The sequence below is a fragment of the Nymphalis io genome, chromosome 24, assembly GCF_905147045.1.
Source record: "Nymphalis io chromosome 24, ilAglIoxx1.1, whole genome shotgun sequence".
Taxonomy (NCBI): domain Eukaryota; kingdom Metazoa; phylum Arthropoda; class Insecta; order Lepidoptera; family Nymphalidae; genus Nymphalis; species Nymphalis io.
The window spans coordinates 984711-1002452 of NC_065911.1; the positions used below are offsets into that span (position 1 = coordinate 984711).

The 17742-nt window shown below is 36.4% G+C and overlaps 1 protein-coding gene across 1 annotated transcript in view; it reads left to right on the forward strand.

Annotated features, from left to right (window-relative positions):
- Positions 1 to 17742, forward strand: part of LOC126777986 (uncharacterized) — a 247084-nt gene that overhangs the window by 215023 nt on the left and 14319 nt on the right. The window lies entirely within an intron of this gene.

A 17742-nucleotide genomic window follows, 5' to 3' on the forward strand; every position in this document is an offset into this window, starting at 1 on the left:
TCATTCAATACAGGCAAGCTTTAACCTTGAACACTGAGTAATTTCGACTTGTAGTATTTAAATAAATAAAAATATATACCATTATGTATTATTTGAAATGGAATTCATTTCATAGAGATTTTTGAATTAGTATTCTATTACTTGAGTAATAATAATGTAAAATTAAATTATTATAAACTTTGAGATGAATATGCTACAAAGGATGTGTGGCGTTATGCGACTAGATTGTATTCGTAATGAGTACATCCGTAGCTACTTCGGGGTTCACGATGTAGTGGATAAGTTGCAAGGAAGCCGCCATGGTTGGCAATTTTACCTGCAGACTACCGGACTACGTCGGAAACCGATGCCAGGACTTTGTTGTCGAAGGCCCTAAAACCCATCTTGCGTCCATTATTATAACTAATTAAAATAATTTTATTTTTATTTTTGAATCCGCGACCTTTAAATTATATATATAATAAAATTATATTACTCGGATATCCACTGACTTAGCGTATCTACGCTCTATTGAAACCCACAGTTCATTGTATAATCAGACATTCTCGGAAAAGTTTAATTAGTGGGATCACGACTAAGACCTACGGTAAATCTGGGGATATAATAGCAAACGGTTGATTGAAATTGACCATTCCATTTCGGTAATAATTCATCGTCGAACAGCTTAGTGCACAATGACGTACTGTTGAATTTAATGTAACCGAATATTGTGAAGCAACATAAACCAGTGATTGCTGTGAGCGAAATTTGACTGCAAACACGATTGAAATGAGTACAATACAGGTAACCAAAAGTAATCCGATAAGCGTTTTGAATTATACGACTTTATACGACTATAGTGTACTGCCACCGAACCTTTTGTAGCGCCAATTTCTTTGGTGAACGTAAAGGTGCGACCTAGAAATCCAACAAATGACACAGCGACTATGCCGTGAACATTACACATGTGATTTGTAAGTGGTGGTTTTGCGCAAGCACGTCTGGGTAGGTACCAACCACTCACATATTTTAGCGCCAAACAGTTAAATACTTAGTAAATTGTTGTGTTACGGTTTAATGAATGGGTGAGCCAGTGTAACTACAGGTAAAAGTGTCATCTTAGTTACCTATATCGATGACTCATTAACGATGTAAGGAATAGTTAACTGCCTATTTTATATAAAAAAAACTGTTATCTGCATCTTGTTCCCGTAAGCTTTGTGCAAGCTAGTCTGGTAGTCTGGGTAGATACCACCCACTCATTAGATGTTCTACCGCAAAACAGCAGTACTTGGTATTGTTGTGTTCCATCCATTTTGAAGGGTGAGTTAGACAGTGCTGTTACAGATACAAGGGAAATAACATCTTATTTCCCAAGGCTGGTGGCGCATAGGCGATGTAAGCGATGGTTAACATTTCTTACACATACCATCAAGTATTCTATAATATGTCGTATATATATAAAATACCGAATTATATATATATATATATATATATATATATATATATATATATATATATATATATATAAATAAAGAAACGTTTTAATTGTTCGGTACACTGTTATTTAATTTAACAGTACAAGTAATTACACAAAATATAATATGGGTAGGTTGATTAACGTGGATTGAGAGTCAATAGGTTACAAAGTATCGGCTTCGTGTGACGGTGACAAGTGAACGATCAGCTGTCAGCACGTTTGACGACACATTATCCTATTCGGGATTACCCGCTCTTAAAATAATTATTCTATCACAAATACTAACTAACTGTCATAAACAATTTGTTATATCAAAAAAATCACAATAATTATCAGACCATTAAAAATTAGCAAAGTATGATTACTACTTAATCTCCACTGAAATTATCAACGCGCCGTCATATTTATATTATAGACGTAATTTTTATTCGTATAATTATCTATTTAAATACTTCAATTATGCAAATTACTTAAGATAGCTCTCCCTTTCCACCAATATTTATACCAACCTATATTTTATTCTAAACTCAAGACCAAGGAGACAGAAGCGCTACGAATTTATTTATAAAAAAAATATATTTTTGAAGGAAATTATTGAATATTTTATTAACGTATTTACCCGTGAAAAGAAAGGTAATATTATCATCGCCAGAGGTAGAATTTGAAAATGACTTTCGTATAAAAATATTTTGAATAGAATCTGACTTTCGTTTTAAATAATATGATAAATGTCGACTCGGCTCTGTCAGTTTATTACGGACGGAATCAGAATTAAAATATACTTTATTTAAGATCCTTTCGATTCGAGATGGTGGTTAAGACGTGTGAATTTTAAACGTGTTTAAAGGTAAAAGGCCTCCAGTCTGTTTAAAGACTTTGTGCTCCAAAGAGGGTTGGTGAATACATATGTGGTAGATTTGTTGATCAAAAATACATAGTAATCATTTTATAAGGTTATTAGGTAAGGTAGGTAATGTAATAAGGTCCTCCAGACTGATTTCGGCAACGGCGGCCAATCTCAAGAGAGCTTAGCCAACTGCGCAGGATATATTATTGTTCACACGTGTGTGCACAAACACAGGTGCACTCTCTATTTCCTAGCTCTCATAATCCGATGGGCTGGCAATCCGACACGACTGGAAAGACGCAGACGCAGGACCAACGGCTTTACGTGCTTTCCGAGGCACGGGACACACTTTCAACTTCTATACTCCGGGCTACTATTGAGTATTTTCGACAGAAAATCCCAATTACTTTTATTCCTCCAGCCTTACATCTAGCCAATAGGCCAAGTGGTATTTACATAAATAAAAAATAAATATTATTTATTAACGATAATGTTTATGATATATGAAAACATGTCACTAATGATAATTATAAGAACAAACACTTCGTCTTCCACGACAATTAAACAAGGCTTAATCGCGTATGACATAACTAATTAACCGCAAAAGCTAATTGGCGTCGTAATAACAAGGATACACATTATTATGGTCATGTGACCGCAGTTGTCACCTAAACTGGCAACATTAATAATGGCGAGTGTGGTTTCGATGTAAATATCAACAAATAAAAAACTTACGACCTCGATTATCGGTATAGAACGCGTCTGAAGCGTTCGCGGCTTCAAATCCGGACAAACAAAAATTCTTACATGAACAGCGCAAGGTAATACACTCAAATGGAAAACATTTTAAGAAGATCTAATATGAGTGGCTTTAACGATGCTTTCTTCTTAAGATTAATAAGAGTCGAAATGGCTCACTGAGCCACGCGTAACGAGCTTGTAACGCGTGAATCTTAACCGACGATTGCGGGATCAAACCTAATTATGTAAATAATTTGTGCTTATGGAATAGGAAATCATCGTGAGGAAAGCTGCATGTGTCTTATTTCACTAAGTCTCTGTCACATGTGTAATCATCAATCCGAATTGGAGCAGCGTGATGGAACAAGCTCAAAACCTTCTCATCAAAGGAAGATAGACAATAACAGGCAATAACAATAACAGAATATAGAAAATAACAGACAATAACAATTTTATTAATAAATATAAATATATTTTAGTTATTATTATAATAATATATAATAATCAAATATAATATACGCGTCACGTTGTGTACGTGAGTAGAGAGGCGGCGGAGAGGAGACCATAGAAGAGCATCATACCGTTTGCCATCGTGACATACAAGTCCGTTGAAACTAGATATCCTAGGAGCACCATATAACAATACAGTACTGTTGGTTACATGTCACTGTGTTAGATTAGCTTGCAATTTTCGCATGCGATTATAACAACTGCACTTTGCTAATATTTACATTGACCGTGTGATTGGTAGTCGTAATTTTGGTTGCTAGTATTTGATTTGAGTGGTCGGTTCCCGAAGGTTATATTTAGTGGGTTTTTTTTTTTAATCTAAATTTATACCGAACCTATTTGTGTTTATTATGTATATCATGCTATCCTTATTATTTTACTGGTGGTAGGGCTTTGTGCAAGCCATCAGGTGGCCCATATGCTCGTCCGCCTTCCTTTTCTATAAAAAAAAAAAAAAATCCATATTATATGTATGAAGTGAAAGTTAAAAATATTTATTTAATACTTACAGTATACGTGCGTTATGCTTACTTATTTATACTTCTTCTTATTATTTATTGATAGAGCACAAAAGCGTTCCTTAACAAAAAAAAATATTACCTTTTACGTATAAATTAAATATATTTTTGGCATGTTGGTATGAACATGTGAAATGTTATATTTATTTTGTTAAAACAACCTGACATCTGATCTAAGCCATCCAGAGAATCAAACACACACACACACACAAAAATCCTCAAAATCAGTTCAGCCGTTTACGAAGAGTTCATTAATAAACACACGTACAGAATAATTATATATATATATAAACGTATTTCATGTACATGAGACGTCCTTGTAGCTATCACAAAGGTATTTGTGAGAGAAACTTAAGGCTAAGCCTTGAAGATATCCGCGATTTAATCAACATCATACTAAATACAATTACGAGCAAAAGACATGCTAGTGGGCGGAAATACGATGCCCAATGAGGGTGCATTAACCCCTATTATTACAAATTATATCAGACAGAATACAACCCAAGTACATGCATTATAAAAATATTATTTAGACTCATAATGTTATTACTTCCATACGCATTAGACTGAGTTAATTTCACTTCAATGACAATTAATAATAACCATTAATTAACGGATTCTCGCAAACGATCCAACTTCCACTTAAGCCCTTATCTAATTGTAATATAATCCTTGAATGTTATTAGCCTACGTTCCATATTTAATTAATCGAATTATCTTTTGCCTAAAACAAATTTTAACTTAACTAAAAAAATAAATTGAAATTTATTACAAAAACCGTTATGAACACGTGAATCTTAAAAGATGATTGTGGGTTCAAACCTAGACAACCACTGAATTTTCGTGTACTTGTATTATGTTTATAATTCGTCTCACTTCCATGCCACATATGTCCACTAATCTACATTGGGGTAGCGTGGTGGAATGAGCCCCTCAATAGGAAAGGATTAGCCATTAGTCCATTGCCACCTTGTGATGCCACGTTTACTTTTTTTTTTAAATAACATTTAATTTTTCTTTTAAAATACAATATAATGTTATTTTTAAAAGCAAACTGTTCATAATGTATGTGTTAAAAATATTTTACGTTATAAATGAATCTCATAATAAATAATCCAAATTTGTATTCTTTCCAAATGAAAATTGCATCAAGAAATTTCCGGTCAAGAAATCGAAAAAAATAAACTGATTACACAAATATTTATTGAATTATACAATTTTGATTTCTATTAATACTGAAATAAAGCATACAATCGCGTATCTGAAAGCAATACGTTCGTAGCAGTCATAGCAAACGAATGCCTTTGTTGAAGCGTAACGGAAATGAACCTCGGAGTGTTGGGGAAGTCTACCCCGAGGATAGAATTTGTACTCTAAAAAAGCTATGGTATAATAAAAAACTCAAGGAAACTGCAATCAGCTTTCAACAGAAGCAGAAATAAACTTTTAGCATCCTCTTTATTAAATTCTATAAATGGAATATTCAAGTAACAATTTATGTAATATTTACTCAGAAACATGCATCTAATTAAAATAACTGAGTCAGTTATTCATGAAAATTACATAATGTTAAACAAATTAAAAAAAAACGAGTATTTAAAGAATTTTGTCGTTTGGTGGCTTAAATTTTATCTAAATTTGCCACGTTGTATGTCGTACATATTTAAAAAAACTTGTTCCTACTTAGAGGCTTAGTACCCTATGTCTTTTTCTCTATCTGAGAACGTGTATGCAAAGTTTCATAATAATCGGTCCGGTAGTTAAGACGTGAAAGCGAAACAAACAATTTACTTTCGCAATAATAATTAATATAAGTAAGGATAACACCAGAATGGGCCCACTACATCCAACAAAATGCTACACCATAGTTCAATTAAAATATATAAAGTCAGCCTCTAATTTAAATTATTGATATTCTTGGAAGTATTTTTTATTGGTAAGTAGACGGACAAATGGGCCACCATGGGTAGGAGGAGGCCCAAGACGGCGGTGGCGTTGATAAGCTTCGGGCCAAGTTGCACGAATTACTAACTACTAACGCTCCATCGCAGGTCTAGGGTCAGGCCCAGATACTTCATCTCGCCCTGCACCTTGATCACCTTAAGCGGGGAGCCTGTACAAAACCCTACGACCTAAAAAAAAACATTACACAATGGAAACAATACACTAGCCACGGACAACACGCCTGTGGAGATATGAAAAACTATCAATTTAAAATGCAATAACTGATAAGAGTGTAATAATTATTCTATCTTTATTTATTGGGACTAGAAAGCATTAATATCTACTAGGGATAAATTTATAAATTACAATAATTATACAAAATTATAAAGACATAACTTTTTTTTTGTACCGGATTCGTAAAAACTGTTATAAATTACTTTTAGGATAGACAATAATATATAGTTTGTTATATATATTATTATATATAGTTATTAATATCAAGGTTGTCAGAGAAACAAAATATCGGTGCAAGTATTAACTGAGCGAAAGCTGCCAAAACTATAACGGATACACGAAAACTTTCTATGAAATATTTGTAGATCACCAAAATATATATACAGGAAAGTCTGCTTCTATATATTTTTAATAAATAAGTTACAATTTAGTTTATTTATCACGCTTTGGTTAGTGGCTAGTAGCAGCCACATTATGAGAGTAGGAATGGAGAGTTCAACTGTGTTTGCGCACACACTTGTGCACATTAATAATGAAATTCGCTGTCATGGCTGAAATCGGTCAGGAGGGGATTTTCTGTTGTCTGATAAAATTGTCGTTATTGCTTTCAAATTTATATCAGTAATTTTAGATATGTTTCAGATCATTTTAATATAAGCAAAGAAAATGTCACGTGCGTTAAGGTATATAATTAGTGTTGGGACAAAAATATTGCTTGTAAAAAAAGTAAATAAATTTCCCACAACTGGACAAGAGTCTCTATTTCTCTTAAAAACTTCTCTTAAAAAATTAAAGCTTATTCCACCACGTTGATCTTTTGTTGATGGATACAAATGTGGCAGAATTTCATTAGGCACTTGCAGGTTTCCTTACGACATTTGTTTCAATGCTATAAATACGAATTAGGTAAATAAAAACTATGTTGTTTATCCGGTTGTGAACTCTTGCATCATTGGGCAATATTAGTTCTAAGTGATTGATTAAATTTAGAATTGCTTTTATTTATATTTAAATCCTTTAAGAAGTTGGAACTGGTGACATGAATCGATGGAGAAATTATACAATTGTGGTGACATAAATATTTCCAAAATGCCATTAACTCTCTTTGTCTCTGAAATTGTTTGAAAATAATAAATTGTCAGTTCCGGAGTCGACGTAGAAATGTTAGAATTAGGTTCGAGAGACGTAATCGCTTTATCCTTTAGAAAATACTGTCTATACAAAAGCGTGTGCTTAAGATGTGGGGACAATGAGCGGTGGAATTGTGGACGTCTCGAAATTGTTAAAAAGCAATTTTTCTATGCGGCGAGCGAGAAATAAATCTCGTTCCATTTGTTTTCTTTTTACTCGAAAAATTGAGATCTAGTATACTTATTTATTGTTTCAAAGTGTTATCTACCTGTACTGCAGATAACGCTTAAGTTTTTTATATATACATTTTTTTTTTTCTATTCTTTGGTAGTAATTTTAATTTTCAATTTAATTCTGTGACTATTCAGAATTGCTTCTGTACGCCTGCTCGAATAAAATATATTTAAATATTTAATTGTAAAAGTATTGTTTTGATTATTATTATTATATTTTTCTATTTATTTTGTATATTTTTTACTAACTTTCGTATTTATAATATAATTAAGTATGTGGATGTTGATCTTTCAGTTTAAAATAAAACGCATAAAATTACAATTTAGATTAAGAATTCGTTTGTTTATTCTAATTAAAATTAGGCCGTTATTTTAAAAAACGATATACACCATCCTCAAAATTTCACGGTGACATATTTATATGATGAAGCAAAACAATACAAAAAACAAACGAAAAAATTAAAACTACACGGACAGAAACGTCTGCAGATAACACTCAGATTTAGTAAAATAATAACAGTGTAATATTGTTAGTAAAGAGTACAGCTTCTACGGTTATTTTGTTAACGCAAAATAGTGAATAGAAAGTTTTAACTAAAACCAGTTATAATGTAACTTATAACGACGTTCGTTTTAATGATATGATTAAAAAATAATTTAATAAAACACGAACATTGAATATGGCATATTGAATGGGAAAAGTATTATTTTTCTGACGTTTTCCAACTATCACGAGTTATTGCTTCTATCAAGATTCGAATAATTTTCTCATTTTTAGAAATATCGAAAACCATTTTGCATGCTAAGCCCTTTTATGCACTAAAATATAATAACTTTTCAGAGTCGGTTTTTGATATCGGTTATAACGATAGCGACACCATGATTTAATGATTAATTAAATCTAAAACGATACTGTGAAATACATGGTATATAATTATTCTAGTGGTTAGTTATGGCTGCAAATCCCTATGTATCTCTATCTCTCGATATCTCTTGCACTTCACTTCTCTTGGTAGAATCTACTTTCGAGACTGATGATAACTTCAAAAATACGTCAATCTATTGTATATATGTAAGTATATTTTAATTTTCACATGCACCGCCAACCATTGGTATAAAGGTCCCTTATATCTGTCATTATATAGGCTCACTCGAAATGGGCCATTTCCACAGATATTGCTATTAAGTAATAAATTGTTAGGGTTGCATAAAACCCTATAATCATGTAAACTTTTGCCATTTTATTAGGTAAAATAGAACCCTAATATTAAATAAATTCATTTCAATGTAATAAACAACTTCATACATTTTATCAAAACAAATGATCTCGTTGTACCTTCATCACAAAAGAACAGAACATATCATCGACATTATCAGCCCATTCCCTTATTGCTGGAGTGTCATTATCTCAATGGCATCTATACATCGCTGCTCGCACGCACATGCGAACACATTTATTACCTTCATTAGCTCCAAGCGAACGCGCAATGATGGAGAGTGTCGATTTGACATGAGGAAATTACCAACATCAAAGAGTTTCAAGAAGATTGTTGAATCAATTTGCCATGAATGGCAACATGCGGGTACACTGATAAATATATTGCGGTACGTTTATTTCGTAAATGTGTTTAATGAAACGGTGAAATGTCAGCGACCGAATGAAAGTAGAATATTATAGAAAAAGAAAAAGTGGTTACGTCCTATTTGCTGTTCACAAAAGACATCGAGCTTTTCAGCCATGCAAGCTCGTCTGGGTTTGTACCTCCCATTCATAGGATATTCCACCGCAAAGCAACAGTACTTGGTATTATTGTGTTCTGGTTTGAAGGGTAAGTGAGCCAATGTAATTACAGGCAAGAAAGGCAGGGAAAATAACATATTACTTTCCAAGTTGGTGGCGCATTGGCGATGTAAAGGATAGTTAACATTTTTCTTACAATGCTTATGTCCATGAACGATGATGACCACTTACCATCAGGTGGCACATATGCTCGTTCGTATTCTACCTATTCCATAAAATAGGGAGTTGATGGACATACACATCGTAGTAAAAATAAATTAGACATACGCAGGTTTCCTTTTTGTACATCTATTCTATACCGCAGAGATAAACTTGTTTGTCCGGTTGTATGTCCGGTTTTGAATCGTAAAATGAGAAAGTAGACGCTAAAAAATATAATTTCAATCAAAAAAATCAGAATCGAAAATCAAAATATTTTTTATTCTAATGGACTTACAAGCACTTATGAACCGTCAAGCGTTACCACCATTTGTAGTAAGAGTTAGAACACTTTTTGATTTTGATTAATATTAAAGCAAGTTTGCGCATCAAAAAGTCTTCTCTACTTCATCAGGGATACTAACCCGTCCTAAGATCTTATATGTTAAACCCTAAGCCAACGTAGCAGTAAAAGGAAAATGTAATGCATTTTTAAGTACTAAATGTTTTATAATTATCAACATTCGTAGGTAATTAAACATAAAGTTAATTCAAATGACTTCTCCATTATTACATTGTAACGACAATCAGATTCGAAGCGCCATCTGCATTGGTCTCATTTACATGTCTGACCTGAACAATCACAAAGCTGACTATTACATCCACGCAAATTTGAACTCTACGTCTATATCATTAGATATAGAATCGGTTAAATGTTAACAATAAATTATCTTGCCTTGTGTGAATAGGGGGCGTGCATAATTTGGGTGTTGAGGGTTTGCGAGGAACAATTTACTTGTGGTCATCCTCGAGGATATTAAGTCCTTTGTAAGACGGTGTAGCGGGTTGTTTGAAGTGAAGATCTTGTTAATCTGACAATGGTAATTTCAATTACAATGATACTAACGTGATAACACCTCAACCAATTGTATATAAAGTGTAGATAATGCGATAATTATCGTGAAAATATTACAAGGAATAAAACGTATATTTTTGTATGTATACGTATTTTTTTAAGTATCTATTCTCCAATATATTATGAACAAGAGGAAGTACTCGCCCAGCATTTTTTACATTTTAGCGTTCTTTACCGGTTGTCCAGTTAAATATAGATTTTTCCCTTTCTGTCATTATTGATTGAACATTTGAAGGAAGAAGACAAAGCATTGTTTAACTTATCACCTCTAAACAATATTTATATATAAATATAGTATACGTGTCTCATATACACAAAGGAGTTTCGACCGGTGGCGCCCCATGGTGCGTGATATTACGGACGAAGGACGACTGCTTCGGAGCCGCTTGTTGCTAGCTTCACAGGTGTGAGAGGCATAGTGGCAGCGATACGTTTTCTTTCACTTTCCATTTTGGAATGACACAGACTAAAACGCACCGTTTGAAGGGTAAAATATATAAACGGTACGTGGCTGTCCGTGGTCATCGGCCGTGAGTGAATAATCCGCAGAATCACGCACCATTAGGAAGCCACCTTAACAGAACGTCTGCCGTCAGCCATCCCCAAGGCACACCAATAGTTGTTTCAACCCTATAAGATAATTTAAAGAGGCATTGCTATGTATATTGAGCATTAACCACTCATAATATATAATATTGGACTGAATATTATTGTAACTAATTACGAAATTGAATTGGTTATTATTATAAGTTATTTGAAATATTCGAATGTATTTAGTAATTGTTTAAATTATAATCTTTATTCAATTTATCCTTATATTTAATGCTAATTGCAAATATAACATTACATTGAAACATTCAAGTTTAGTTTGAATTACATAATAAACACAGGAGTTGACGGGGCAGGATTGCGTCATATGTAAAGTTGCCGGTTCGTAATGTCGATTTTAAGAAGATCAGGCAAATCAGATCAGTAATTACTCTTTTTCTTAATATACGTGAACATTACTAACAGTACAGTTGTGTCCAGAGGGTGGATCTACCAGTTATCTGTCCGATAGCTGGTTGGAATCACTACGGGTACGCGACCCCGGACTGCTCTAGCTACTAGTGTCACATTCCTGTATCTTCCGTGATCACAGTATCCTCACCCCTCTCCTTGATACGTTGTTTCCCAAAATTATCCCAGCGTCACGCCAAAGAAGAAGGAAAACTAATATTAAACCCGGAGCGGTGCCTCCGTTTAGGCGTAAGCCAGTCACCTGCGGCCAAACCAGCACCACACGTATTGACTCGTCATTCCTGCGGATCCTGCTGGGGAGGAGGAGAGGGTGGCATGGGTACTGGGCAAGCCCGTGTTGCCATAAAGTCGCCAGGCCCAGGCGTAGCAGCATCCACGGAGAGGACACTTCGCTCACCTGTCTTGCAGGTGGAAAACAACACGGAGAGTGGCAGTCACCGGTTATAAGTCAGCACGAATAGGCGTAAGTGCGGACGCCAGGGGCCACTCTTGACAGTAGGAGGATCCATCGTAGATCCATTGATCAGTTACCGCCTGCTTTAAGTCGGGCAGCCCCCGATCAATAAGGTACTGATCCGCCTCAGCGTTAACTTGTTCCGCCTGGGTGAACGGAACACAAGCCTTACAGCTAGACGTTGACGCTGTGACATTAACCACCTGCTCAAAGGAACATAAATCCCAAAACCCACACCAACGCTGCTTACATGCGCTTTGCGACATGGAATGTCCGAACGATGAGGACAGGCTTCCCGAACACCTACGGAAGCTCCGATTGCGCCCAAGAACTGCGCAAAACTTACAGTATCGACGTGGAGCTTACAAGGCTCAATATTGATATTGTAGCCTTACAAGAGACCAGAACTGAAGACGAAGGGTCTTTGCGTGAAGCTAACTACACTTTTTACTGGAAGGGCAAGAGTTCCTTGGAAACACGAGAGCATGGTGTAGGTTTCGCGGTTCGAAACCATCTCATCAACGCCATAGAAACACCTGTAGGCGTTTCCGAGCGAATTATGGTCTTGCGTCTAAACACAAAAAGCGGCTTTGTCACGCTAATTTCCGCTTACGCACCGACGCTTAGTTCAAAACCCGAGACCAAGGATCAATTCTACGGCCAGCTCGATGAGACAGTGCGCAGGGTAAATCCAACTGACAGACTGCATATTTTGGGTGACTTTAATGCCCGCGTCGGTCAGGGCACATCAGCCTGGCCTGAATGCCTCGGTGCACACGGCATAGGGAAGCTTAACGACAACGGACAACGACTGTTGGAGTTTTGCTCAAAGCACCAGCTGTGTGTTACCAACACCTTTTTTAAAGGCAAAATGATTCGGAAAGTCTCGTGGATGCACCCTCGATCTAAACACTGGCACCAATTAGACCTTGCTCTTACAAGAAGGAGGGATCTACGGGAAACGCTCCACACGCGGGCGTTTCACAGTGCCGATTGTGACACCGATCACAGCCTCGTTGCTACTAAAGTCCGACTTGTCCCTAGAAGAGTCCATTCTTCCAAGCCACCCGGTCGCAAAAAGATAAATCTTTTCAAGACTCGTGACATGGAAGTAGTGGAGTCATTTGGGGAACTCGTCCGCGAAGAAGTTGCAACTTGGGATAGTACGGCATCAGCGCGAGTCGAATGGGAAAAAGTCAAGTCTCTTCTCACTGACACTGCAGGCAAGATTTTTGGCTATCAAAAGGCAAAATCTTACGACTGGTTTCAAGAAAACGAGGAGCACTTACTTCCCTTGATTGACTCGAAACGCCAAGCCGCTTTAAATTTTCGCCTTAACCCTTGCGATGCGACGCGTAAAGATCTCACGAAGGCAAAAGCCTCACTCCAGCGTAGCACGCGCTTCTTTGTAAATGCGTATTGGACAGAGCTTTGCCAAAGCATCCAAGCGTGCGCAAACGCGGGGGATATTGGCGGGGTGTACGCGGGCATCAAAAGAGCTCTTGGACCTACTCCAAAAAAGACGGCACCTCTCAAGGAAACCGACGGTTCTGTTATAACAGACAGCACCCGTCAGATGGCAAGATGGGTAGAATACTACAAGGGGCTCTACTCGTGCCCAGTGGATATTCAGCCAGAAGCAATGGAGCTTGTCCCGAATCTGGCAACTTGGCACGAGCTAGACGTTGCACCCACAGTAGAGGAACTTTATCTGGCCGTCAAGAAGCTCAAATGCGGAAAGAGCCCCGGAAAAGACGATGTTGTCACCGAAGTCGTCAAGCTTGAGTGCCTCTTGCCCATCCTTCATAACCACCTGGCTAAGTGCTGGGAAGAAAACTACGTCCCTCAGGATATGCGAGATGCTAACATCGTCACTCTTTATAAAGGCAAAGGCGATCGTGGCGACTGCAACTGTTACCGCGGTATATCTCTTCTTAGCATCGTCGGTAAAGCCTTTGCCAGGGCCATTTTAGGCAAACTACAAAGGCTCGCCGACCGCGTATACCCTGAAGCACAATGTGGTTTTAGGTCCCAACGGTCAACTGTCGACATGATATTTTCACTCAGACAGCTACAAGAAAAGTGTAGGGAGCAACATACCCCCCTAGTCATTGCATTTGTAGACCTAAATAAGGCTTTTGACTCCGTGAGCAGAGAGGGGTTGTACTCGGTTCTTGTCAGAATTGGATGCCCCCCAAAACTCCTAAGGATAGTGCAATCGTTCCACGAAGGTATGGAAGTCACCGTCCTGCACAATGGCAACGCATCCACGCCATTCGACGTACGCCGTGGCGTTCGTCAAGGTTGTGCACTGGCCCCCACCTTGTTCGGAATATTCTTCTCGGTGCTTCTGAAGGTTGCTTTTGGAGATGAACAGCAAGGCGTCCACTTACACACGAGAACCGATGGTAGGCTGTACAACATCTCAATGCTCAAGTCCAAACGCTACAGGGAGGACCTATTTGTAGATAGTCTCCTCTTCGCTGACGACGCTGCCTTCGTTGCTTATGACCAAGCTCAACTCCAGAGTCTAATGGACAAATTTGCCAGAGCGTGCGACCTCTTCTCAATGTCCATAAACTGCAAGAAGACCGTTATTTTAGCGCAAGGATGTTTAGAGCAACCAGTCATCTTGCTTAACGGCGCACCTTTACAGGTGGTTAACAAATTTTGCTACCTTGGGTCGCATTTGTCAAGCAATCTCTCGCTTGATGCAGAGATCGACTTCCGCATCGGCAAAGCAGCCTCTATGTTCGGGAGGCTCTGTTCAAGGGCTTGGGATAACAGACACCTTACGGTAAAAACGAAAATGCTTGTTTACCAATCATGTGTCCTAAGCACACTCTTGTATGGAGCAGAAACGTGGACAACGTACGCAAAACAAGAACGCCGACTAAACACATTTCACTTGCGCTGTCTTCGGAACATTCTGGGCATCACATGGCAGGATCGCGTGACAAACGAGTCTGTTCTAGGCAAGGCACAGCTGCCTAGCATCATGGCCATTCTCAAAAAAAAACGGTTACGGTGGCTGGGACACGTGCATCGAATGGAGCAGACCCGTCTTCCAAGGCAAATACTACTGGGAGAGGTTGTGGATGCAAAGAGGTCTGTTGGGCGGCCTATGCTCCGTTACAAAGATTGCGCTAAGCGTGATATGGTTGCGTTTAACATCCCTAGCAATCGATGGGAGGAACTGGCAGAGGACCGTGCCAAGTGGCGACGCCTTATTTACGAAGGTCAATCAAAGCATGACAATGACTGGTTTAAACTACTAAAAGAAAAACGCACTAGGCGTTATGAGCGGGCTTCAAACCCCCGCCCATCTGGGGGCGCATACACTTGTCGGAAGTGCGGCCGGGGGATCCTCTCTCGCATTGGTCTTTTCAGTCATGAACGCAAGTGCCTTCGCGATGCCGCTTAAATCATCTGTCAAAGATGCAGAGGCCTATATATATATATATATATATATATATATATATACTAACAGTAGTAGTTATATAAACTACATGCTTTTATTTATACATTTTAATTATCTTTATACATATTAAAAAATTTTTAGCATAATACAAAGCAAAATGTAATAAACCGTGTATTGTTCATCAAATAATATAACTCTAGTATAAAAATGCGGCACAATTACGATACAATTCTATTCAATATTTAAAAACAAGTCCTTTTCAAATAAACTCGCTTACTTCAGGGCCTGTCCCTCGGGCCGAGGTGAGCAGGTGTCTGGTGATTAAGTGGCTACCCTTTTCTTTGTCACTTCCGAATACACATATGTTGCAGGCTATGTAAATCTATATGTTCCATGTCAATGGTTGTTTGTAAATTACATTTCGGAACCGACACTGATTGTTAAGTTTCTATTTCAGAAAAGGCAACAAAATTATGTCACAATTTTAACTTAAGGTTTAGTATAAATATTTACCGCCCGCAGCTTTACTCGTGTTGGTAGAAGAGGTTTAGGTGTTATGTATTTTTCAGTACCCTCTGACAACGTGTATGCATATACATAGAGAAAAATCTCACCATCATATTTATAATATTCGTTAGGATTACTGGTATGTCTACAGGATATTTTACTCACCAAAAACTAAAAAAACCAAAAAAAAACACAACACTGCTGATCTGAATCATTCTCTCCATTTTTGAGGAGAAAGTTTAGAGCTTTATGTATGTTATATTTATACATATATGTATAATATATTAAATTTATACGTCATGGATGAACAACGAATTCAGCTAGCTTATTTATTAATATTTAAAAAAAAAGATTGACTATACAAAAAGTAATACTTTTTTATGTATCAAAATATATTAAATGAAATATAAGATTTGCGACATCTTCAATATAGCTATTTAGAAATAATTTTATAAATCATCTGATATAGAGGCAGGCAATGACCTACTTGACAGACTGTGACAGATTAAACTATAAGAGGTAAGAACTTGAAACTTGAAGGACACCTTCAATTCTTAACGTAAATGTGACTGCTTTAGAGAAATTTAAATAGGACCGTTGCACTCTTAACCTCTAACTTCACCCATTCGACACTTTCGAAGGTTCTTTCATTTAAGCAAATACATTATTTTATCATACATGTTTTGGGGATTAGATCATTGTGTTTTGTTGGTAACGCACTTATATATTTTCTTTATTTTATGGGATCGAAGATGTGACTCGCAGCGATACGGACAAATACGTGATAGTACTGTAAAAGAGCTCTTTCAATTCAAATGCTAATATACATAATATATTAGATCAATAAAATCATTCATCGAATAAATCGTATGACCTGAGATAATTTAGTGGATATCGAGTTTAAATCCGACCCATTTGTATTTCACCGCATCCTCTGAAGTTAAGGAAACTGCTAGCTAAACTGCACGTGTCTACCTACTACTGAGTTTCTTGCCAGTTCTAAAGAAATAAAATGTGTATTCCTAAACGATGGTAGCTTGCATTTGATATAATCCTTTTTAAAAGTGCTTGTTATAGTAATGATTTATCAAACGATTTTTCCTACACCAACAAACTCTTGTATAAATAAGTACGAAATGATTTCACAAACAGCCGAGACATTCGTCTAGCATGCTGAGTCATATTGGCTGCTACTAATAAATTATTTAGATAATAGAGAATAAAATAGAGTGGTCCGTATATTTATTACAAGAGACCTTGTTATTATCATTAATATATTATTATGTAAGGGCTTAAAATAATAAAATAATAACTTGAACTTTGTACGAGATAAATACAAGAACTTCAACTGAGAATGTCACAAATAAGATCAGCGAATAACAGAAACTTTATGTCAGCCAGCGGTCTTAACATAAAAGCTGAATTAAAAGACAGGTTTATTTTATAAATTAAGTTAGTTGCTAATGTAAGAGCTCTCGTCTAACTAAAACACGCCAGACTTGTAAGTATAAAATTTCAGACTAAGAGTTCAACTGCTTATATCATGACGTATTACATTCTAAAGTAATGCCAGTAATCATTTTTTCGGACATTTTATTTTTCTTTAATGAAAGAGTGAAATTATCAAATAATATGTATTATTGAGTTATTATATATTACCAGTGAAAGTGACGATTGTACAATTTTAACGTATACTTAGTACCAGTGTTACCCTTACTCACCATTCAAACCAACACACAGCAATAGAATATTGGTGTTTTGTGGTGAAATAAGTGTTACCAAAACGATAGCAAAGAATTTCATCGTAATATCGAACAATATATTTGTGTTTATTATATTTGTAGCTTAGTCTTAGCTGTGTTGTAAAT